The 23,945-nt window shown below is 40.7% G+C and overlaps 1 long non-coding RNA gene across 2 annotated transcripts; it reads right to left on the reverse strand.

The window, feature by feature from the left end:
* Nucleotides 1–796: 796 nt before the first annotated feature.
* LOC147581203 (uncharacterized) lies at nucleotides 797–23,828 on the reverse strand. Of its 2 annotated transcripts, XR_015251539.1 has the most exons (5): nucleotides 23,232–23,828; nucleotides 20,388–20,440; nucleotides 15,214–15,344; nucleotides 5,650–5,848; nucleotides 797–3,945 (listed from the first exon to the last, which is right to left on the reverse strand). It is a non-coding gene; the product is annotated as an uncharacterized LOC147581203 (long non-coding RNA). The 2 variants fall into 2 exon arrangements; XR_015251538.1 differs by lacking the exon at nucleotides 23,232–23,828 and having other exon boundaries at nucleotides 20,388–22,785.
* Between the last annotated feature and the right edge of the window lie 117 nt (nucleotides 23,829–23,945).

Here is a 23,945-nt window from a genome sequence, read left to right on the forward strand (position 1 = left end):
TTTTGTATGGTTGTATCCATTTATATAATATTTAAGCATAATTTTTGGAACTGGCTTCCTTACCATCAAAATATAAACATTTATTCTTAGATCTGTTCTTAGCCTTTTTCAAATTATGAAGCACTTACTTAACTGCACCAATTTATTGTGTGCTTTCTTCCCCTTTGATACCATCCCTTGTTCCTTGAAGAAAGTAAGTTAAAACTCAACTAATCAGAAACATTAGGCTCAGAGTCGAACAAACGATCTTTGAAATATATCAAGTAAAATTTTAAACTCAAAAGATCTGAGCATTATTCTTGAAAATAGCTGGAACTAAAATGACATATATTACATTTTGGAGCAAATTTTTTGGAACAGGAAGATGTTAATTCATGCACAAAACGTGCCCAGATGCAAACTCACCTAGTGTTTCTGGGTGCAGCCTGCACACAAAAAACAAATTCTCTCCTCTTGGTGAGTTTGCCAAGGAGTCAGGGGGTCCTGTTTGTTTGTTATTGTTTTAAATGATGATCTTGCCATTTTTTTATTAAAAAAAACCCCATTTTTAATGTTTAATGTTTAATAAACATTTTTATTTTTTTTTTCAACGTCTATTTATTTTTGGGACAGAGAGAGACAGAGCATGAACGGGGGAGGGGCAGAGAGAGAGGGAGACACAGAATCGGAAACAGGCTCCAGGCTCTGAGCCATCAGCCCAGAGCCCGACGCGGGGCTCGAACTCACGGACCGCGAGATCGTGACCTGGCTGAAGTCGGACACTTAACCGACTGCGCCACCCAGGCGCCCCTAATAAACATTTTTAATGTTTATTTATTTTTGAGAGAGAAAGAGAGAGAGCGCGTGAGTGGGAGAGGGACAGAGTGAGAGGTAGACACAGAATCTGAAGCAGGCTCCACGCTCCGAGCTGTCAGCACAGAGCTTGATGTGGGGCTCGAACCCACGCACTGCGAGATTATGACATGAGCCGAAGTCGGACGTTTAACCTACGGAGCTGCCAGCCAGCCAATGATCTTGCCATTTTTAAGTTCAATATTAATTTTTTTATCGCCATAAATATCAGCGTCACCTTAAATGAAATCACAGGTACCGTTCAGACACGAAAACTTGTATGCATTCACGAGCAAGAGCGGTGCAAGGCTTTTAGTTTAGCAGAAATCTCATTGCTGTTCAATTTAGGATCTATGTATTTCTTTGCACTTTTGGCACAGTCCAGGACTGAGATTATGCTTTAAATATCATGGCGTGAGTGGGTTTGACAGCATGAGAACATGTCTGATCTTGGCATGAGTAGATTGAGTGGAGATTTGGAGCCAAGTATGCTGACAAGGAACTGGAGGATAAGAAAATGTAGGCTGTGAGGATGGACAGGTTTTTAGAAAGAAGTTTTGCGGGGTAGGGGAAGGAGAAATAGCTGAGGGGGACCTGAGGTCACAGGAGGCTGTTAGTGGTTGATTTAGGTGGGGAGAGGTGCTACAGCATGGTTGCAAACTGAGACAGGGGAGACATCTTGGTGTGCTGGAGGGGAAAGGCTTCAGATACAGCGGGACGCTACAATTTTCCCACTGAGGCAAAAGAGAGGGAAGGAAGTGAAGGTCAGACGCAAGCAGCTGGTAGATTTAGTGAACTGGAATATAATCGCTGTGTTTATTTTCTCAGTAAAGTCCAAGACAGCCACAGGTGATGTGTTAGGTTTATAACCTGGATCCTGCTAGAGGTTTTCAGCTTTTAAAAATATTTTAATGTATATTTGATACATTCCAAAGAGTGTTTGTCATGCATGTGTAAGTTATGAAGTTTGTATGGTAAAGGAAAGGCCTGTGCTCCTACCTCCCGCCCGAGAGCTAGACATTGGAACTTGACCGCAACGGGGGTGCCTGGGTGGCTCATTCAGTTAAGCGTCCAACTCTTGACTTCAGCTCAGGTCGTGATCTATGGTTCATGGGTTTGAGCCCCGCGTCCGGCTCTGCGCTGACAGTGTGGAGCCTGCTTGGGATTTTCTCTCTCTCTATCCCTCTCTCTGCTCCTCCCCTGCTCTCTCTCTCTCTCAACATAAATAAACTTTAAAAACAACAACAACAACAACAACAACAACTTGACCACAACCATCCACATGCCTGTGATATGTTCCTTCCCGATCTGGTTGTTCTGTCTCTTCCTCAGAAGCATCCAAGATGTTGAAATGTGCATAGAAAGACATAAGCATAAACTAACGATCTAGTGCATCCTAAAGCCTTCCTGCATGATTGTTTCATGAGTGACTACTAGCAGTTATATTGTTAAATAGACTTGGATCAGTTAGCAACTCTGGTGGATGCTGAGTATAATTTAATACAGAGTTTTGAGTAGCTCAAATTTAATTCCTTTAAAATTACACCATGAAAAAGAGGCCTTCTGAGGGATTAGAAACAAAAGGAAGATGGGTTTGAATAAAGTTTGCATGCGCACTTGACTCATGTCTGAGTCACAACCAATGCTGTAGAGCAGGTGTGATTCAGTCTATAAACTCTGCTGGCAGGAAATATCCCATTTGTTTATTATTTTAAATTCACAGAAAATCTGCTTTCAGCTCCTATACTGTCAGACAGGTGAGAAGCTCAGCCTTAGTCATTAAGGCTGCAGAAGAATCCAGGAAGTGTATGTGGTGCCGACAAATGGAGGAAGGCTTCATCTCTAGTTCATCGTGGTCAGCTCATCTTCAAGCTTGAAGCCCATGTACCCTGTGCTTTAAGCCCTCGGTACATGTGTACCGAGCCACATGGAGGCTCGGAAGCCTGTGCTTGAGACCCAGCCTCAGTGGAGCCAGGAAACAACCAGACCCCTGTACAGAACTACCATTTCTTTGGGGCCCTGCCCTGGCACCGTGCTCAGAATCCTGCACAGAGAACTCCATTCTTTTCCTTCTCTGTTGAAATCTTTCCACCTCCCTCTGTTGACTTCACAGGCTCTACTTCCTCTTTCCTCTACCCCTGCTGCGCTTATCCTAATGACATCAAGGAGGTGAGGCTTTCACAAAAACGAGGAGAATTCTGTTATTTCAAGTGGCTTCTGCTTTTCATTCGGCCACAATTATCCTGTGAGTCGAAGGAGCACAGCCCTGAGCTCTGCTTAAAATTGGCAGTGGGAAGAGAGGGGAGGAGGGAGACACATTTAAACTCATTGCTATCTCAGTGAATAATCCTGCAACCTTTCTATATAGTACATGGACTTTTTATTAAAGAAAATGTTTCTAAAAAAAAAAAAGAAAGAGAAAAGGAAAGGCTGTGATCTCTGTGGCATTGGATTTTTCTTAGGTTTATTTATTTTTGAGAGATAGAGTGTGTGAGCAAGTGGGGAAGGGGCAGAGAGAGGGAGAGAGAGAATACCAAACAGTCTCTGCACTGTCAACGCAGAGCCCGATGCAGGGCTCCAACCCATGAGTCATGAGATCCTGACCTGAGCCCAAGTCAAGAGATGTTTGAGCCATCCAGGTGCCCTTATGTGTCATTGGATCTTGATCTTGTGTGACTTTCTGTTGGGTAAATGTGGATGCCTACCACCTATTTCATGTCCTTTTTGGTGGATAAGATGACTGAGTTCCAGAGACAACACAGTAAAGTAGGCTTTGCAATTAGCAGCATTAAGAACCAAATCTGTTCCTATTCAGCTATATAGTCTCTCTGAGATTCAATTTCTTCATCTGTAAAAGGAAGATCATTACACCTACCTTACAGGGTTGTCAGGAGGTTTAAAGAGTTTACTTGCATGCATGGCATCTTACACAACGACTGGTACCTGGAAGGCGTTCAACAATGCTAGTCTCTTCCTCCTGCTCAAAGCCACCTGGGCAGTATGTGCAGATCCAGAATGAAATCCCAGGTTCCCCTCCTTCCCGTGCAGTTCCTCTCAGATTGCACCATTAGTGTGGTCCTCTGAGAAAGGCAGTGGAAGATGGACGACCAAGCCCTATTAACAGTAGGCAAATGTGTTACCAGCGGACAGGTGGTCTGCATGCTCAGTGTGAAGAGGACATGGCATTTATCAATCAATCCTTTTCGTTTAAAAGATTCATAATATTTGCAAAAACACTTGGTAGCACCAATCGCCTTTGTCTCTGAGCTGCAGAGGATGGGCCAAGGCCTGACAGTAACAAAGGGTCGGGCTCCCAGCTGCCATTTTTCTCAAGCTGGCTTTCTGTTCCCAAAGATAAGCCAAGTGGTCAGCAGGCAGTTGACGAGCGGCATTTGTCATGCTCCAGGGTGAATGGAAATGAGGCCAAGGTTGTGAGTTCTCTCCCCTTATGGGTAGGTACGTTCCAGAGAGGGACAACAATGTGCCAAGACTGATGAGTCCAGCCCGGACCCTGACCAAGCAACTCTCTGATATGTATGACCTGTCACCAGGACAAACACATCAGGGAATGTGACGGCTCAGCTCAAGCCAATCACCACCAAGGAGACAATTCCATTAGTGAATCTTCCTGACAGAGCACTGCTTGTATCCTGCTAAATGAAGAACAATGTACTCATTCTTACTACATGTCATAGACTTAAGCAAATCGGATACGTAATTATTAATTCATTTATTCACTTAACCAACATTATTAAATCTGGGGTTGTCTAAACTAACATAAACACATTCTCTGTCAGTAGATTTCTTTGCATTAGCTATTAAAATGAAAGTGAATACAATGCATCAAGCACTTTATATGAGTTATCTCTTTAATTATCAAGAAAATACTTGTGAGAGATTTTCTAGTATCCTGCTTTACAGGTGAAGTTCAGATTGCTAGGGTCACACACAGTGGTAGAGCTGGGATTTGAATCCTGATTTGCCCGTATTTAATCACTTTATAATACCACATTCTAGGGTCCAACTTAGTGCGTGCCAGTATGTCTAAAAGAGGAAGAAGGAATACTAATTACAGTTAGTAGAGGAAATACCAGGGAAGTGGAAGTAAAATTTTTGATAACTGATTCTGTTTGAGTATTTGCCATAGGTAAAATGGGCATCTCATAGTGATTTCTATTCAGAAACATTCAGAGGAGAAATTCACCGTATTTTCACATGCTATGGGTAGTAGTCCTAAGCAAGTACTTATGATAATGTAGTCATTTCCTACCTGAAAATGTGGTAATCAATCTTGCTACAGTAGGTAGTGTTCTATAAATGCTTTAAAATGCACATATATTGACTCTTAAGCTGGAAAACTCATGTTCTAAAATGCTGGTCGTAGCACATAAAAACTCAGCTACCCACACTAATATTGGGAGAGCACCTGCCATCACTTTTCCTCACATCTGTATATTGTGCCCAGACACCTGACAAATTCTTTGATGATTCCTTGGTTCTGTGTGCCAGAAGGGAAAGTTAATTGCTATAAAACTGTGACCCTTTGAGAGGGAGAAGCACATCCTTGTACTTATGTCAGAATCTGGATATGTAATACGCTCTTCTTTCGAATCTCAACCCCTCCATGCAAGATGGGGAATTTTCACCTTGCTGCACAATCCTGTGATGGACTTTGTACAGGACCGGTTTCCAGCCACTTCATAAGTGCACCTCGGGCAGTGTTTGTACTTACATGTGCTTGTGTAAAGTGTTGTTACTCAACTATACAGTCTTGAATGTAAGTTATAATCAGACATTTACTAGCCATTAGATGCTTACCAGCACCAGCCAAGAGTGGAAGACCAGCCTGAAGAAAACCAGGAGTTGGGGAGTGGTGACTGTCAGTGCCACCACCATTCACCATCTGCCGCTTGCATTGAGTCCCTGTGGACTTATAAATCCACAATCACACTTCCTCCTTTCCAAACTCCTCTTTGAGAAAATAGGACTTCTAAGAATTATTTCTCATTGTTAGCTTCTGAAACAGGTGGTTGGGTATAGAAGAAGGAACGTCAGTAGTCCAGACATTAGTTCTGATTCAACATAAGGTATTGGTCTTTCCAATTCAAATATTCTCTATAAATTTCTAACTCTATTTCTCTCAGTTTATATGATGAAGTTTATCCTCCTCAGGTAGCCCCTTAAAAGTCAGAGGATTCTTAATATTGTAAAAGTTTTCCCATGGAACTCACCCCATGATATGCAGAGGAGACATTTTGTATGTGTAATCTTACCTCCACAAAACTTATTGACAGACCATGACTTATGCCTCAATATGTACCCCATCTATAATGCAGAGGTGGTTACATACTATGCATTCAGTAACACTATGTTTGTTTTCTATTACTGCTCTATTAGTGGTTTAAACAATATAAATTTATTATCTTAGAATTCTGGAGGTCAGAAGTCCAAAGTGAGTCTCCCTGGGATGACATCAAGATGTCGTCAGGGCAGTTCCTTCTGGATACTCTAGAGGAAATTCAGTTTCCTTGCCTTTTCCAACATGTCTTGACTTTGGAGCCCCTTTCCTCCATTTTAAAGCCAGTAACATAGCATCCTCAAATTTCTCCCTGACTCAGAGTCTCTTGCCTTTCTCTTTCACTTAAAAGAACTCTGGTGATCATATTAAGCCCACCTGGATAATCCAGGATAATCTCCCCATGTCAAGGTCAGCTGATTAGCAACCTTAATTCCATCTACAATTTAATTCCTCATTGCTATGTAACACAATATATCCACCATTTCTGGGGTTTGGGGCATGGACATCTTTGAGGAGACATTATTCTGCCTACCACAAATGCTCATCAATTAAGTAAACACAAAAAGGATTGAAGTAAAATCAGGATGGATTCTCAAAATCTCATCTTTTAATTCCCTAAAAGTTTTTTGGAAACTCTTAAGGAAGAAATTATTACATCTGATTCAATTTGATATTCTGATCATATTTATATTTATATCATTTTGAGACTTTATTTTTTTGTTTGTTTTTTATTTTTTTGTTTGTTTTGTTCGTTTTTGTTTGTTTGTTTTATTTGTTTTTAGCAAATACCTTTGTGTAAGGTTTTCTGCTATTGAATTCAGCTGTCTGGCATCCTTTATGATAAAGTTCAAGGTTATACTGCTTCAAGTTTTGTGTCTTGTTGAACCTTTTTTTTTTTTTCTCTTGATGTTTAATTTCTCTGATGGAGTCAGACCGCCAGACAAGGTGTGTCATCTTTGAGTGACATCTGTCTGGAAGCAAAATATGATGTCGGAAGCTTTAAAATGTTTCCAATACACTTGGGCCATATAAGATTTTAGGTGCCTCTAATGATTGAGCCTTATTGACATTAGGGTCCATAAACTCTCAGCATTAATGTTTATTATTTGACAAATGATATCACTTGACATTTTCTGGAAAGAAAGAAAGAAAGAAAGAAAGAAAGAAAGAAAGAAAGAAAGAAGAAAAAGAAAGGAGGGAAGGAAGGAAGGAAGGAAGGAAGGAAGGAAGGAAGGAAGGAAGATGCATGATAATAACCAATATGGTCTATTACTTTATCTTGCTTTTAACACAACACATGACATCAGAATTCTTTAGCTAATTGACAACTGAGACTATTCTATGGACAATGCAAAATGGTCAAACATGAATGACTTTTAAATAAAGACACAGTAGGAAGGCCCAGTTTTACTTATTGTTTTCAGTTCAGGTTTTAGTGGTTGGTTGGTTTGTTGTTTTCTCTCATTTAAGAACCTACAGAGATTTGTTGAATGAGAAATGGAGCATAATCAGGCTTAACTTGCCTCAAAATTAAATGAAGCCCACTCCAACTTAAACATCCCAATAACATTTAAATTATATACAAGTGAATGAGGATATTCCAGTGCAGTACGTTCCATTGCATAGGCGATAGAGTGATATTTGTAGTGAATATACACTCTGTGTATATTTGTGACATTTGTCCACGAGCAAAGACCTGGAGGATGTCTTGGAATTGATGCAGGATGACATCAGTGCATCATGGCAGCCCTTGTGAGTGGGAAGTTTGTTGTTAAGGTAACAGGCTGTTAGGCACATTGAAACATGCTCTTTGAAAGCTTTCCAGAAAATAAATGGCCACAGGATGACATTTCACTATGTCTTCTCTACTTTCTCTAACCCTGTTAACTGGATGAAATAAATACTAAAAGGTGTAATTACGTGCTTTCTACACCCTGACACATTTGTAAATTCAGTTCAATAAGTTTCAGATATTCATAAACTGTTCCTGTTATTCTATCAGTAGACTAAACTTGGCAGGGAAATAAAGAGTTCCCACAAAGCAAAAGCACAGACATGTCTCTTGACCTTAACATGAAACATTGACCTGGTCTTTGGACAGGGATGCTTAACCTCAGGCTTATGAATAATTGGGTAGTCTGAAAGGATGCCAGGCCAATACTGAATTCTCTACAAGCACAGGAAAAAATTGTAGATGTGATGGCATTAGTATTTTTCTATAATTTTTTAATGTTTATTTTTGAGAGAGAGAGAGAGAGCACAAGCAGGGGCGGAGCAGAGAGAGAGGGAGACCCAGAATCTGAAGCAGATTCCAGGCTCTCAGTTGTCAGCCCAGGACCCGATTCGGGGCTCAAACTCACAAGCTGTGAGGTCTTGAACTGAGCCAAAGTTGGAAGCTTAACCAACTGAGCCACCCAGGCACCCCGGTGTTAGTCTTTTTTTTTGGGATGAGGAGCTATAGTTTTTTTGTTTTGTTTTGTTTTGTTTTTTACCAGATTCTCAAATGACCTGTGTCTAATAAATAACAACAAAGAAAATAAAATGGCTATGGACCAGAGATTTAGAGTCTTATTTTTCCCCACCAAGATGTTGCTTACAAACCACAGAAAAAAATGTTTTGGGTTCATAATGAGCTGTTTTTTGGCTACCACGAATAAGCTGAGCAGTAGCTTTGGAAAATTAGTGTGAAAACATAAAAATGTAATTGCTAAACAACCTGTGCATTAAGCATCAGTTTCAATTAATTTTAGCTAAGAATTGGGCTATTAATTTTAATATCTTACAATCACATTTATAATTAAAGTTAATAGCTTTAAAACTCACTTCAGAGGCTCTGCAAACCATAGTATGTTCTTGTTTATTCAAGGATTTCTCTTTTTTTTTTTTTAAATATGAAACACCATATTGTCTTGATGGACTTCCAGAATATTGGAAATGTACACATTTTTTTTTCTTTAACGATAGCATAAAAAGTGAGATTCTATTGTTAAAAGAAACAAAGGAAAATTATTTAACCCAATATTCCATTGTATAGTAAGTTTCATATAGAACTCAATATTCTAATCGGTTTTTGACTGCTTTGGACCTACAGTAAGAAGCTAAATAGCTTTCTTGAAAAGTAGCAGTAACAAATATCATTAAAATTTTATAAAATTATCAGAGGCTTTATCTATAATATATAAAAGAAAATGTTGACTGTGTTTTGGTAAGCACATAGCTGGCGAATCTAGAAAATCCAGACCATATTGGGTGGCCTTGATTCAAAATTACTAGGAACAAAACATGACTCTTCTAGAATGGAGTCAAATCAGTAATTTTAAGAAACTTCTAGAAAACGACTTAACTTTGTAGAGATGATAATAGAATTTAATTACTTCTGTGATTATTTTCATTGATTTTTTAATGTACTTTTGGGTTTTTGGCATAATTTTATATTGGATCTGGTATAGAATGCAATTTCAGGGATGCATTATCTTACAATCGTTTTCAAATAGCCTTTTAACTTACAAAAGATTTCATTTCACTGAAAGCTCAGACCTTCTCCCTGAGGTCCCTCAGGTCAGCCCCAAATCTCCACAACTCAGGATCTTAAGTGAACTACCCATATTGTAAGTCATCGCCAAGAGAATGGAGAGGATGTTTTCCAGTCACACGGGACTTTTGTCTGAAACTACTGGTCAGCATAAAAATAACACACAGATGTATGGGTGAAGAAATGATTAAATAATAAAAGGCATGTCTGTAATTCTGTAGCAAAGCTAAATGTATCGTACAGCCCCAGTTCTCCAGGATTGTCCAGATTCTTACACTGCTCCCATCTTCTCTCCTTGGGGTTAGACTATGAGTGCTTAGTCCCAAGGGCAAAGGATAGGGTGCACGGTGTGAGCTGGGTGGGCTAGAGGCTACAAATACTGACAAGTGGCTATGAACAAGAAATGACAGAACAGTGGTGCCACTGGAGGAGAAATCACTGACACAGAGACAAGGGCACCTTTTTTACCCCAATAAGTCCCCTGAAAGAGGTTCCTGCTAGACGCCCCCCCCCCCCCCAAAGGCAGCAGGCAACCCTCAGCATGGAAAATATTTCTGGGTTTTGTTTCTTACTAACAATTTATTTTTCTCATTACAGAGTAACAAATGTTCACTGTACAAAACTTGGTAATACACAGGAAACAAGATTCCCCCCCTAACCACTCCAACCAGTAAGGACAATGGCTAACATTTGGTTATTTTCTTCCCAGCACCTTTCCTACACATATATCTCTATCCACCTGTCTCTTTGCACACCGCCCAAACCCTGGAATCTAATTATTTTGTTGTTATTTTTTACGTTTATTTACCTATTTATTTTTGAGAGAGAAAGAGAGAGAGAGAGAAAAAGCAAGTGTGAGCAGGGGAGGGGCAGAGAGAAAGGGAGAGAGAGAATCCCAAGCCTGTGCTGTCAGCACAGAGCCCAATGCAGGGCTTGAACCCATGAACCATGAGATCATGCCCTGAGTCGAGATCAAGAGTCAGATGCTTAACCAGTTGAGCCACCCAGGCACCCCTGGAATCTAATTTGTAATCTAACTTTATTCTCTTAATGTTTTATGCTTAAACATTTTTTCCAGAGACACTGGCTTCTAACTTCCCCTGGGTCTGATGGGCAATCCGTTCCTCCTGATGTCATCCCTTCCCCATTATACATATTCTTCAAAGAAGGAAGGAAGGAAGGAAGGAAGGAAGGAAGGAAGGAAAGAAGGAAAGGAAGAAAGAAAGATTTACTTTGGCCTGGGACATTTTCCTCTGCTACTTCAGGACACTGGCCCTCACTGTGCCTAACTCACCCCCTCTATCTCCCCTATCAAAATTTCAACACAACTTGTTTATATTGAAGCACAGAATTGTATAAAAATGGAGGAAGAAAGGATGTTTCATTGATCTAAATCTGGGATGTGAATAGTTTTCCATACAATTAATCAGTCAATTTGCTCTAAACGTCTTAAGGTGGGGCAATGATCGAGTGGCCCAATAGTTATTAAGTACTTGATAAAAAAAATGCTGAATTGAATTGCATTTTGGTGTGTGTGTGTGTGTGGGGGGGGGGTGGGATTTGAAAGAAGCCTGAAGAGAACAGGGAGGCAATTAGCTGCCTGCATGGAGGTGGAGGCAGCGTGCCAGAGGGCTCCCCTCAAGGGAGAGAAGTGTTAGGAGAAGGGGCCTAGGCATGAAAAAGGAAGTATCAAAACTTGTAATCTCTTTTTGTCTTCAATCAAGCAGATGCTTCCATCCAGCGAGGCATTTCCTGTCAGAGAGCTGTGGAAACAACTCCTCAGCTTCTCCTGTCCAAGAAGGTGTTCCTTATGCTGAGCTGAATGGTTTGGATAAAACAGGAAGAGTTGGGTGAGTCCAGATAGAACTGTATTGTGTTGGCAAATAAGAATTCCTTAGGCTAGGGCAGCCTTAGGCAAAACTATGAATGAGATTGGTCTGGGGGAGGTGGGGATAGAGAGAGCATCCACATCTCCTGAAGCCCCCTCAGAGACAGGGGCATTCAGAATGCTTGCGAGTCCTTCGTGCCTGGCACGCGGCAGGCCCGTGGCACATGTTTACTGAAGGGGGAAACATAGAAACTGACCTTCGAAGCCCCTCCTCACAGTGAGGAAGTGAAAATACGTCAGCTGTCCCCAAGTGGTACAAAAGAAGTCAGGCTGCCTGGTTTCATATATGAACATAGGGAGCTCAAGAAGGAAAAACAGAAAAACAGGTTCTCCTGTTTGGAACTAGAAAACTCTCAACGTCTATCAAGGGTCAAGGATTTTGTCCTACTCCCCAGTTGAATGTTAGGACATCCAGATAAAGCAGTTTCTATTCGTGCCACGAGAGGGTTTATAGATAAGTCTAGAGAGGTCAGAAACAAACCAGGCTGTTAAGACAAGCTTAATAGTTTGCATTTATCTTGTTGTGATGGGCAGCCACTGAAGTTTTTAGGCAAGAAAATTCCTTCATTAAAAATTAATATGGTGGTTTTATGAAAGAAAGAGGGGGTCAATTCAAGTCAAGGAGCTATTTTTTTTAAGGAGCTATGTTAATGAATAAAGATATTAAGGCTTGATGAGTAAAAAGCCCATTAAAATGATTTTGGCTGACGGTTTTACTTATCATATCTTAAAACTCAAGTGTGACTCACAATTTAAATGGTTTTGAATTGAAACCTCTTCACTTTATGACTTTTCTTACTATAAATAAAACTTCACCTCTGCCACTAGGAACCACCAGTTCTCATATTTAGGATTGCAAATTACCTCCAATCAAAAGGGCTCTCAACACCAGTGCTAATGCCAACTCAAGAAAAGGACAGTCTAGCTACAGTTAGAGTGACAGTCGTTGCAGACTGAAATTTTGGGGGCACCTGGGTGGCTCCGTCAGTTAAGCACCCAACTTTGGCTCAGGTCATGATCTCGAGGTCCTTGAGTTCGGGCCCCGCATGGGGCTCTGTGCTGACAGCTCAGAGCCTGAAGCCTGCTTCTAATTCTGTCTCCCTCTCTCTCTGCCCCTCCCTGCTCACACTCTGTCTCTCTGTCTCTCAAAAATAAATAAATGTTAAAAAAATATTTTTTAAAGACTATGAAATTTTCTCTTTTTAAGAACTTATCATTCTGGTGTGTCTGAGGTCTTCATGCTTACTGAGCTAGAAATTAAACATTATGAGGAGTTTATCTTTATTTTGAATGAAATTCACGGTTTCTGTAAGCAGTAGAGAAAGCATATGCTACTCTAGGGAGGCTCACCTGGAACAGACGTGTCTTTGTTCTGAAAGTCGTAGAGCCTTTTTTTTTTTTTTTTTTTTTTAAATTAAGGAGCCTCAGCAAAAAGATTATGATAAAGCTTAACTATTTTTGGTTTATAATTGTTTAAAAACTATAATGTTAGAGGAAGTCAAAACATCTTTCATTTTTCCCGTGTTTCTTTTCTGTTTGCTTTTTTTGAGGTATAACTGAATAATATAACATTGTATTAGTTTCAGGTGGACAACATAATGATTCGAATTTGTATCTCAGAATGATCACCACCGTAAATCTAAACACTCACCACCACACATGGTTACAAGCTTTTCTTCTTGTGGTGAGAATTTTTAAAACATTTTTTTTTCCAACGTTTATTTATTTTTGGGACAGAGAGAGACAGAGCATGAATGGAGGAGGGGCAGAGAGAGAGGGAGACACAGAATCGGAAATAGGCTCCAGGCTCTGAGCCATCAGCCCAGAGCCCGACACGGGGCTCGAACTCACGGACCGCGAGATCGTGACCTGGCTGAAGTTGGACGCTTAACCGACTGCGCCACCCAGGTGCCCCAATGTGGTGAGAATTTTTAAGTTCTACTTTTAGTAACTTTCAAATATGTGATACGGTATTATTAACTACAGTCCCATGACTTATTTTCTCCATAAGTGGGAGTTTGCACCTTTTGACCTCCTGTACCCATTTGTCCCAAACCCCATCCCCTGCTTCCACAACCACCAGTCTGTTCTCTATATCCATGAGGTTGTTTTTTTTGTTTTTCCTAGCTTCCACATGTAAGTGTGATCATGTGTGTTCCCATCTCCTAGCGTTTCTGTGGGCAAAAGCCAAGAGGAAAGTGTTGGAGTACATACTTCTTGACTCTCTCCCGACTCCCTTTGGGATCTCTGTGTTAAAGAGATCTCTGGATCTCTGATCTACATCCCTTTATCTTTGAAATGTTTGACTCCTTCTCAGTTAAAAAGGCCAGTGCTGGGGTGCCTGGGTGGCTCAGTCGGTTAAGCAGCCGACTTTGGCTCAGGTCATGATCTCACGGTCCGTGAGTTTGAGCCCCGCGTCGGGCTCTGTGCTGACAGCTCAGAGCCTGGACCCTGTTTCAGATTCTGTGTCTCCCTCTCTCTGACCCTCCCCCATTCATGCTCTGTCTCTCTCTGTCTCAAAAATAAATAAACGTTGAAAAAAAAATTAAAAAAAAAAAAAAAAAGGCCAGTGCTGTGCTCTAGCTCAACTGCCTGACACAGAGGGCCCAGTGATGAAGAGAGAGGGAGTAGAATGACTCAGCCTATAGCAGTGTTTCCAATTCACCTTTCATTAGACAGCTCTTCATTTTGGAATTTGCTTAACGTATTTGCATAGCCATTGTAAAGCTGATACTGGGCTCCCTGCTTGGCTACCAGTTTTTTCTGTGTAGGTGCAATTGCTCAAACCGAGCAGAGGACAAGGACCCTCCAGAACCTAAGCACCTGCACGTATGTTTTTGTTTTATTTATTCGGGTTATTAATTTTGGCATTTTAATAGTTTGAAATGGGTGTCCAGAAATAAAATTTCAATTTCTCTTTTTAATTTTATATATATATATATATATATATATATATATATATATATATTTATTTATTTATTTTTAGTAGGCTCCACACCCAACATGGGACTTGAACTCATGACCCTGAGATCAAGAGTCACATGCTCCACTGATTGAGCCAGTCAAGAGCCCCTCAAGTCACAATTTCTATCATTGTGCTTGTTATAGGAGATAAGGGTACAACTTTAAATGGTGTGATTTGCAGCTTGAGTCCTATAGAGCCCTGGACACTCAGTCCCAGACTCCTCTCCTCTCTCATCTGTCACCATTCACCCTCTCCCTCATCTGCCTGGCCATCCTGGCCTCTGGTTGGTCCCCAAACACACCCAAAATATTCCATCTCAGAGTTTTCCTGCATTTGCTGCCCCCTCAACCTGGTCTGCCTCTGCTGCACATATTGTCAAGGCTCTGCCTTATCCCCTTTATATATTCCCCTCAAGTATCTGCTCCCAGAGAGGACTTCACTGACACCTCTACATAAAGCCACGGTCCTCCACTGGATCACTCTCAGCCTCTTCCCCTGCTTTATGTTCTTTACAGAACTTACCATTTCCTGTTGCTATTCTTTGTCTACAGTGACTTTCTGCCCCCTGTGGGATCCAAATCATTAATGGTGCAGACGGTTGGCCCAGAACAAAGCCTGGCTCCTAGTAGTAGGAACTCATGAGAAATATATTGAATAAAAGAACAAACAGTTGTTATCACAAATTTATAGTTTCTGACCTTCCCATAGATGGTATCAGAGGCCTTCTTGGTTTTCTTCTTTTTTTCCCTAAGGGTACAATTCATCAGAATGTGCTCGACTGTCAATCCTTTGCCCTTTCTGGATCTAGTAGGTTCCTTTGACTGTGAAACTGTAGGGAAGAAATAAGAGGACAACCAGATACCTACTGGTTTTCGGTAATTAATTCATATTTCATATGTTCTCAAACCTGAGTGGCTCCTCTCAATGTTGCTTAGCTTCTGAGAGAGAGAGAGAAAGAGAGAGAGTGCTAGAGGAGAGGGGCAGAAAGAGAATCCTGAGCAGGCTCCACACTGACCGGGCAGAACCTGACATGGAGCCCGATCTCATGAACTGTGAGATCATGACCTGAGCTGAAATCAAAAGTCTGTGGCTTACCCACCTGAGCCACCCAGGAGCCCCTCAATGTTCTTAATTTTGCAAGGGATTCAGAAACAATTTCATCAAAATATTCCTTTTGCTGAGGAAAGTGGGTTTTTACCTTTATATCTACTGTGCCACGAACTGGGGCATGAGTCAAATCATTAGGTGGGAAGTCAGAATTTCTTTGCTATATTGTATTTTGTCTTTAAAGTCCCTGCGATTTTTCACATTTTCCTACAGGCCATCTTTACATTTCAATAAAGCATCTTTCCTCAATCATCCAGTAACGTCGCAGATCCAGTAGGCTGGCCTTCATTAATCTCTTGATTTGCAAAAGTCCCTGGCAAAGCACCTGTATCCTCACTGTAACCATTTACAAGAGAATGTTTTTACATAGGAGGGTACTGAGCAACAAGACAGGAGACCTGTCCTTGTCCTAGGCCTAATAATATTTGTTGGGTCAGTTTCTGGGCAAGTTAAACTCTTTGAGCTCCAACATTCCAAGTGTATCTTTTCTTTCAAGGCTAAAAAAGTAATTTCAAATCTTCTATTGGGTAACTGGTCAATCTGTGAAGGAAAATCTACTAGTATACTCTACACTTTATAAAACCTTGTAAAAGAGGTTCATGGGTATATTTGGGTAAACATTGTAAAAGCTTTGTTCTCAGATCTTTTGGTTGGCCCATGTCAACCTTTGTTTAAATAATTAATGAAGAAGCCCACAGGAAAACAAAAGAGCTGATTTGACATGCATTTGAGGAATGAGGATTTATTTTGTCAATAGGAAAGGAATGCTGAATTAAGCAGAAGTCCATTTAATAAGGTTAATTTCTCTAATAGCAATAATGTATCACTTTCTATTTTTAAAATCATTTAAGAGTTGCTCAGTGGGGGCCTTGCTTAAGATTCTTTCTCTCTCTCTCTTCATCTACCCTTCTCCCCCACTAGTGCTCACGCATGCTCTCTCTCTCTCAAAAAATTGCACATCTCCAGTAAAGATTCGAAAAATTCTGTATTTTAGCTGACAAATTATAAGGTCAAATCTGGTATTTAAATCTAAATTTGCTGTGTGTATATGCCAAGTTTGAAGAAAAGTCTGAAAATATGAACGTGAACTTCCTAAGTCTGTAATTTATCAGTAAGATCCATCTGTTTCTAGGTCCACAGTTACAGAGAAAAGTCTTCAAGATTGTTATTGTTAGTTTTTAAATGTTACTATAAAAATTAATACAATGTCATTATTAAAAAAATAAAGGAACGAAATTGTATAAAATAAAAATGTGTATCCCTTCTTGTCTTACACACACGCGCGCACATACACACACACACACACACACACTTTCACAAAGATGGGATCACACTATACAAGATGGTCTACACCTTCTTTTTTCACTTAACAGTATCTCTTTGAAATCTACCCATATCACTGGATATGGATCTTTTCTGTTTAGCGCTGCATGGTATTCCGTTGCGTGAACATATCATAATTTGACTGCTCCTACTAATGAGCCCAGAGGTGCTTTCCAGTTTTTATTGAAAAGCAGCTAACAGTTCTTGAGAGCTCAGATTCTGGCATCAGCTTGCATGGCTCATAAGCCCAGTGGCTCTGCTTACTAACTTGTGTAAATCACTTCACTTCCCTCAGAATGCTTAGAATTATGCCTACTTCATAGTGAGTACTATATGAAGGTTCGCTATGGTATTGTTGCTATGGATAATAATGCAAACCATTGCTTTTATATATACCTGATTTTTTTTAATGTGTATATTTTTTGAGAGAGAGAGAGAGAGAGAGAGACAGAATGAGAGAGGGAGACACAGAATCTGAAGTAGGCTCCAGTCTCTGAACTGTCAGCATAGAGCCTGACGTGGGGCTCGAATTCACAAGCCGGGAGATCATGACCTGAGTTGAAGTCAGACACAACTGATGAGCCACCCAAGTGCGCCAATATATACCTGAATTTTAACTCTTTAATGGATCAGATATTTTTGAGGACACAGAATTATACCATGGTGGAAACCGCCGATGAACCCTTAGTCTTCATTTCTTATTTAGCAGGAGAAGAATGAATAGAAAAGTATGCATTGCTCTGCTCATTGAATACCAGTGCTAGAGAGTGTAAATAAAAATATGTGTTTTCTGAATTTTTCCAATTCATCATCACTTCCAATGTCCTAAATCAGCCCATCGTCTTCCCTCACCTGGGCTATTACAAAAATCTTCTAACGTTTTGGCCTGTCTGCTTCTGAGTGTCTCACCCCTTACATGTAACCTCTGACACTTCTGCCAAAGGAATATTCTAACATTCCCTAATTTTTCCAGGATAAAATCTGAACTCCTTAACCTGGAATGCAAGGCCCTCTGTGAGGTGGTCCCTATCTCTCTCTCCAAATTCCTTTCTATAGCTCTGGCTTATTTCCACACTCCTGCCATATTGGCTTTACCTACACTCCTCTGAATGTACCATACTGTTTTCTCCTCTGGAAATTGCACACACAGAAATTCTGTTTCTTTGAATTCTGTTTCCCCTGTCCACACTTTGAAGCTTCTTCCTCTTTTAAGACCAAGATCTGGCCTCCCCATGTCTTTGAAATCTCCTTTGAGCTATAGCTCTCCAAAGGATTTCTGACAACCCTACTTTATATCATTTTGTACCCCTATTAGGGCACTTTTCATATGGCAATTGTATTCTTATGAAAGTTCAAAAACACACCAGACCACAATAAATATGAGGGAAAGGGCTCTGACTCATTCATTTTTATATGGCTTTAAATAAATATAATGTCCAATACATTATGTGAATGCTTTCTGAATTAATGAATGAACAATCTAAAACTGAATTTCTATTCACATTTCATTATAAGCCTGTTTCCTTAGGTGTGGACATGTGGTAAAGCTGGGGAAATGCATTTACTTCCAGGGATATGCTAAAATCTTTCAAACAATCACTTTAAAGCTGACTTTAAGGCAGCCCAACATGAATCATGTTTTATGTGAGTGAATATTGAATAGACTCTGAAGTAGGAATAAAATGACCCAAGTTCTAGTCATGCCCTTACCACTCTCTAGTTATATGATCCTGAGACAGGCACTTAACTTGTGTTCATAAAGTAAAAAATGAGGGAGCCAAAAGGAATGATATATCAAGTATTTCAAAGCCTTTTTTTCCAATAAGTTAAAGAAATGAAGATCATGCCTAAAAGAAGATTTGGCCTGCTCAAGTTCATTATAGCTCATTCCCTTATAGAAGAAACACCTTATAGGTGTTTTCAGATCAGCAGTGGCACAATGAACAGTGATTCCAAGTGTCAAAACTCATTAAATGACTATTGTAACAGAACAGATTATCAGATTTGACATTTCTTTTGAAAAATGAATGTGTCAACATTTTCTCATGTTTTAAAATAAGTGTGTGAAAGGGTATTCCCAGGGATCCTAAATAGCACAATTTAAACTGCATTCCAGGGGCGCCTGGGTGGTTCAGTCAGTTGAGCGACCGACTTTAGCTCAGGTCATGATCTCACAGATTGTGAGTTCGAGCCTCATGTCAGACTCTGTGCTGACAGCCCAGAGTCTGGAGCCTGCTTTGGATTCTGTGTCTCCCTCTCTCTCTGCCCCTCCCCCACTCATGCTCTGTCTCTCTCTGTCTCAGAAATAAATAAACATTTAAAAAAGATCTTAAACTGCATTCCATTTTTTTAAACCAACATTGTGGCTTAATTAGAGACTATACATAAGTGTAAATGGTTACTGTTTACAATGTCAGCTGTACACGTGTATGGATTTTTGTTGGTAGTAGAATTAAGGCATCCAGATATTTATAAACATTTTTACAATTCAAAATAACAAGTCATCTTGCTTTAATTTAATAAGAATAGTCTCACACAATTGTCAAGAAAGAACATATCCTTCTTTCCTCTAGGTCATAATTATGGGTGGAGACACAGAATACCAAAAGAAGATTTGTTAGGTATTAAAATCGTACTTTATTAACTAATTTAATGTGGTTGTACTGTGATTTTATTGAGCAGAAATTAAAGATTAAATTGTTTTACAATAAATTTTCACCATGTCCAAGAGTGTGATACTGAGAGGGCCCCCCTGTTTGGTAAAGGATGTAGCACTCACAAGGTGATTGAAAGACTTGTTGAACATTTGCTACCTGCCAGGCTAAGTGCTTTACAAATACTATTTTATTATCATTGAATTCTTAAAATGGCATTATAAGGACATACTATAATGACTGACACTTCATGAATGAGGACAATGAAGCTCAGAGTGGTCAGTACAAGTTGAGATTTTAACCTAGTTGCTTGATTCCAAAGGTATGATGTCTGTGTAATACCACACTCCCATCAACAAATAAAACATAGCTTAAAAGGCAGCATTTGGGCTGTGCCTCAGGAAGGGACTGAAATGAGGGATGATATAAACAAAGCACCAGGATAGTTACAAGATAATGTGAACTGTGTCCTAGTGCAGCATTTCTCAAATTTTCATAAGCCGATGGATCATTTGAGGATGTCGTTAATTGCAGAGTATGGTTCAGTAGGTTTGGACTGGAGCCCAAGATCCTGCTATTCTAACAACCTCCAGTGATGCCAATGTTTCCCATCCTCAGACCACACTTTGAGTAGCCAGGCACTGAGGCCCAAATGGTTCAGTACCATGGACAGTGGAACAGGTAGGTTACCATTACCATCTTTTCCACTATTTCAGCAAAATCTACCATCTTCTGTGGGAAGATTCTTGTAACAAAACACACAGTCAGAAACTTTTTTGAGAAAGTACTTCCTGGATTGCCAGCAGTCATAAAGTGATCCTTCCCCACATTTGGTACAAATCTGTACAAAGGAAAGAATTGGGACTTTAGAAGAAAGACATTTTGAATCTATATGCTGTTAGTGTTCCTCAGGGAAAAATAATCTAATCAGATTATCATCAGATAAGGGGCTTAATACAGAATTTATAAAATATTTAAGTAATAGTATCTGCTGTAAAGTTATGAAACCTCTATTTGAGAGGAGTTAGTACTCTCACTTGCATGTTTAATGAAATTAGCAGCATCTTTCTCCTGCTAAATATGCTGAACTATCAGCCAATTGCCCATAATGAGAAAGAAAAATTTAAAAAATGTGCTAGAGTGGTATTCAAAATCATGGTGAAATAAAAATGACCTTAAAGATTTATTTGTAAATGTATTTCTGCTACCTTTTTCTTTCCCCTGTATTCCTTCTGCCTAATTCCAAATTTTAAAGATAAAATCAGATAGCTCATTTTCTTTAATTGACTTTGTCCTTTTTTTTTACCCCTTACTTTGAAACAGCAACTATGGCTTCCAGCAGAGATACCTTGGGGGCCTTGAGACTATCAATCTATTTCACAGCTGGAGTGAAATAATTCAGATGAGAATCTAGCAAACAATTGCATTTGTTTTCCACTGAAGATTAAAAAAAGTTTTTTTTGACTGAGGACCTCTTCTCAAGTCTGGAGATGCTATGGGCTGCATTTACGGAAAAAGAAAATGGGTGTATCACACAAACTTTCCAACACTCCATTTCTTAGCCTTGTTACATGATCTACTTAAAATACTTACTCTTTTTATTCCAGTGTATATTTTCAAAATGAATTTACTAAAAATTTGTTGCCATCCATTGGGCTTCCATTTATAGTATACCAGCAATGAAAATGTAGATCTTCATATTTCAAAAATTTTCTCAAGTTAATTCTTGATTCCAAAGGAAGAGTCTTCTTTTTTACTATGTTAAATAACATTAAAACAAGTTTGGGGTGTGTGTGTGTGTGTGTGTGTGTGTGTGTGTGTGTGTGTTAAACATGTATTGAGGATCTATGTCACAGCTGTGAAGAGTCTTATATGTGTTGTTTCATTCAATTTGCACAAAAACTTTGTTCCTACTTAAGGAATGGGAGAAATGAGGTTCAAAGTTCCTCTGTTAGTAGTGTTTGTAGGTAGTTGAACTTGAATTACAGAGATGAGTGCTCTCTTCCCACTGTGCACTCTTTCTTATAAGATGGGCTTATTCTAGTGGAAATTTACAAATCTCATAAGGACAGTGCAAAAATATTATGTGTGAAGTGCCATGCAGCCTGATGGTGAGAAGTCCCATCCATTACTTCAAAGGCAGATATGGAGCTAAATTCAAAATCCATTATCAGCATGTTGTACTTACTGGACTTTTTTTTTTTCCCCAGATGGAGAGACACTGGCCATTAGCAAAGATTAAATAATTTACCTGAGCTTGCCCTGAGCACTCAATGCCAGGAAAGGATTTATAACTATTATCTTGGGAGTTGCTTAGTCTACTGAATTGTAGATAACTCTTTATAAAACATTTAATCTCAGTCTTATCTGAGACAGATAATAATTATTTTTAAAAGAAATGTAAATAATTCTTTTTTGGTGGTCTCATGTAGTCCATCTCTGCTTCTTCTTCTTTTTTGGTTGAATCACTGAAATCTGACTTCAGGAATGAGGGATCGTCAATACCTGTGGCCATAAGAATCGGATTATTTTTTCTTTCATGGCCCTTATCACTTCCTCTTTGAGGAAGGAAGGCTCAGGTACCCAATGTGTAAAATGGTTAGATGACCATTTTAAATGTTTCACCACTTGTATTACACGCAATGTCACGTTTGATGATTCTATGGACACTATGAACCTGATATTCATTCTCCAGAAAGCTAGTGAACATGACCAAGAGATGTCTACTCTCAAGAGCTCTATAGTAAAATGTGGTTTCATAAATATATAGAGACTACAACTAGAAGAAAGTCCCAGTGAAATCACACTCCTTTGGCGGGGTGCCTTGAAAAACGTGTAAGAAAACCAAGAGAATTAAGCAAGGGGCTGTGGGCTAAAGACTACTACTAGTTGCAGGTGGTGTAAAAACGAAACTACAAGTGGTTTATTGGTGTGGCTTATTTCTTCACCTCTCTGCCTACTCCTTCAGTTTTTGTTTTTGTTTTTTTAACATGTTGGTTGTGAAATTTTTACTAAAAGTGCCCAATCTCCAAACTCTTTAAGACGGGAAGATTGAACCACAAATCTCCAATTTCTATAGTCTCTCTCCTCATTGCTATGTCTGAATTCCGAAATGTGGAGTTGTTACATGGAATCCCTCTCCACACTCCCCCTTTCCTCCCATGTCAAATACACAAATATACTTCCTGGGAACCCCATACTTGCTTTCCAGTCCGTCCCCTAAAACATATTCAGGATGCACACAGGGCGTACCTCACTCCCAGTGCTGCAGCTGATGTGCTCAGCACATGCCAGTGTCATGGCTGGAATATCTAGTAACCCAGAGTTTTACACGAACCTTTATTTACTGAATTGACCTGCATATAATAAAGTCACCACTCTGCCACTGCCAGATTGGAGGTAATTACCATATCGTTTTACTCTATGAATAGGGCAATCTCCACTCACTGGACGTTTGGGAGCAAGGAGGAGTAACCTGTACCCCTCGCTGACTTTGATGTTTGCAGTTCAACGTCAGCACCTTTCATCAAAGCTTTCAGCCATCCGGTTCGCCCTTATCAAGGCTTCCTGCCCATAACCCTCACCCCCTAGCCATCTCTCAGAGCCCCTTCGGAGGCCGACCTGCGACTGACCTGTTAGACGCCCTAGGGCGGTGTAGACAGAGGGGGCGTCCGCAGTGTCAGGTGGGAGCAGTTTGGCTCCGCTCGCGCAGCGCCCGAGCAGCCCGCCAGGGGGACCCCGACCCGCCCAGGCGGCGTCTGATAGGAAAGAGTCTGAGGGGCGTGGGGCCGTAGCGCCTGCTCCAGGAAAACCGGGAATCCGCAAGGGCTCCCCTATTGCTCCAGAGGACTGGCGGGGCGCCGACCTCGGCTCTGGGACCCGGGGCTCCACCACAGCAAGAGGCGCGCCCCACGGGTGGGTGTGTCCGTTTCCACCTTCTGGCCTTCCAGCCCAGAGAAGAGCTCCTGAAAGCGGGTATTTTGTTCCCACAGATAGATTTTGTCTGTGGTAATCCCGGCTCCAGAAGTGCAACTTTGCGGCCGGGTCACCCGTTGGGGGACTGGGGACCTGGGAGGGGGAAGAGCGTATCTTGTCTGCATCATCAAGGAGGAGGCGGGCTGCGAAAGCGGGGGCAGCAGAGCGGGGGGAGTTCCCACGGGTGGTGGGCGGCGGCGAGCTTGGCTCGGACCCGGGTCCGGATCGTGCTGTGACGCGCCTGGAAGCCAGCCCCGCCCCCCGCCCCAGCCCCCAGCTCCCAGCTCCCAGTCCCCAGCTCCCAGCCCCCACCCCCCAGCCCCCAGCCCGCCTCTTCCGCGCTTGGAGCGTGAGGTTTGGTGGGGATCTGT

This window comes from Puma concolor, chromosome B2 (genome assembly GCF_028749965.1).
Source record: "Puma concolor isolate L17-30 chromosome B2, mPumCon1.1.hap2, whole genome shotgun sequence".
In the NCBI taxonomy this organism is placed as follows: domain Eukaryota; kingdom Metazoa; phylum Chordata; class Mammalia; order Carnivora; family Felidae; genus Puma; species Puma concolor.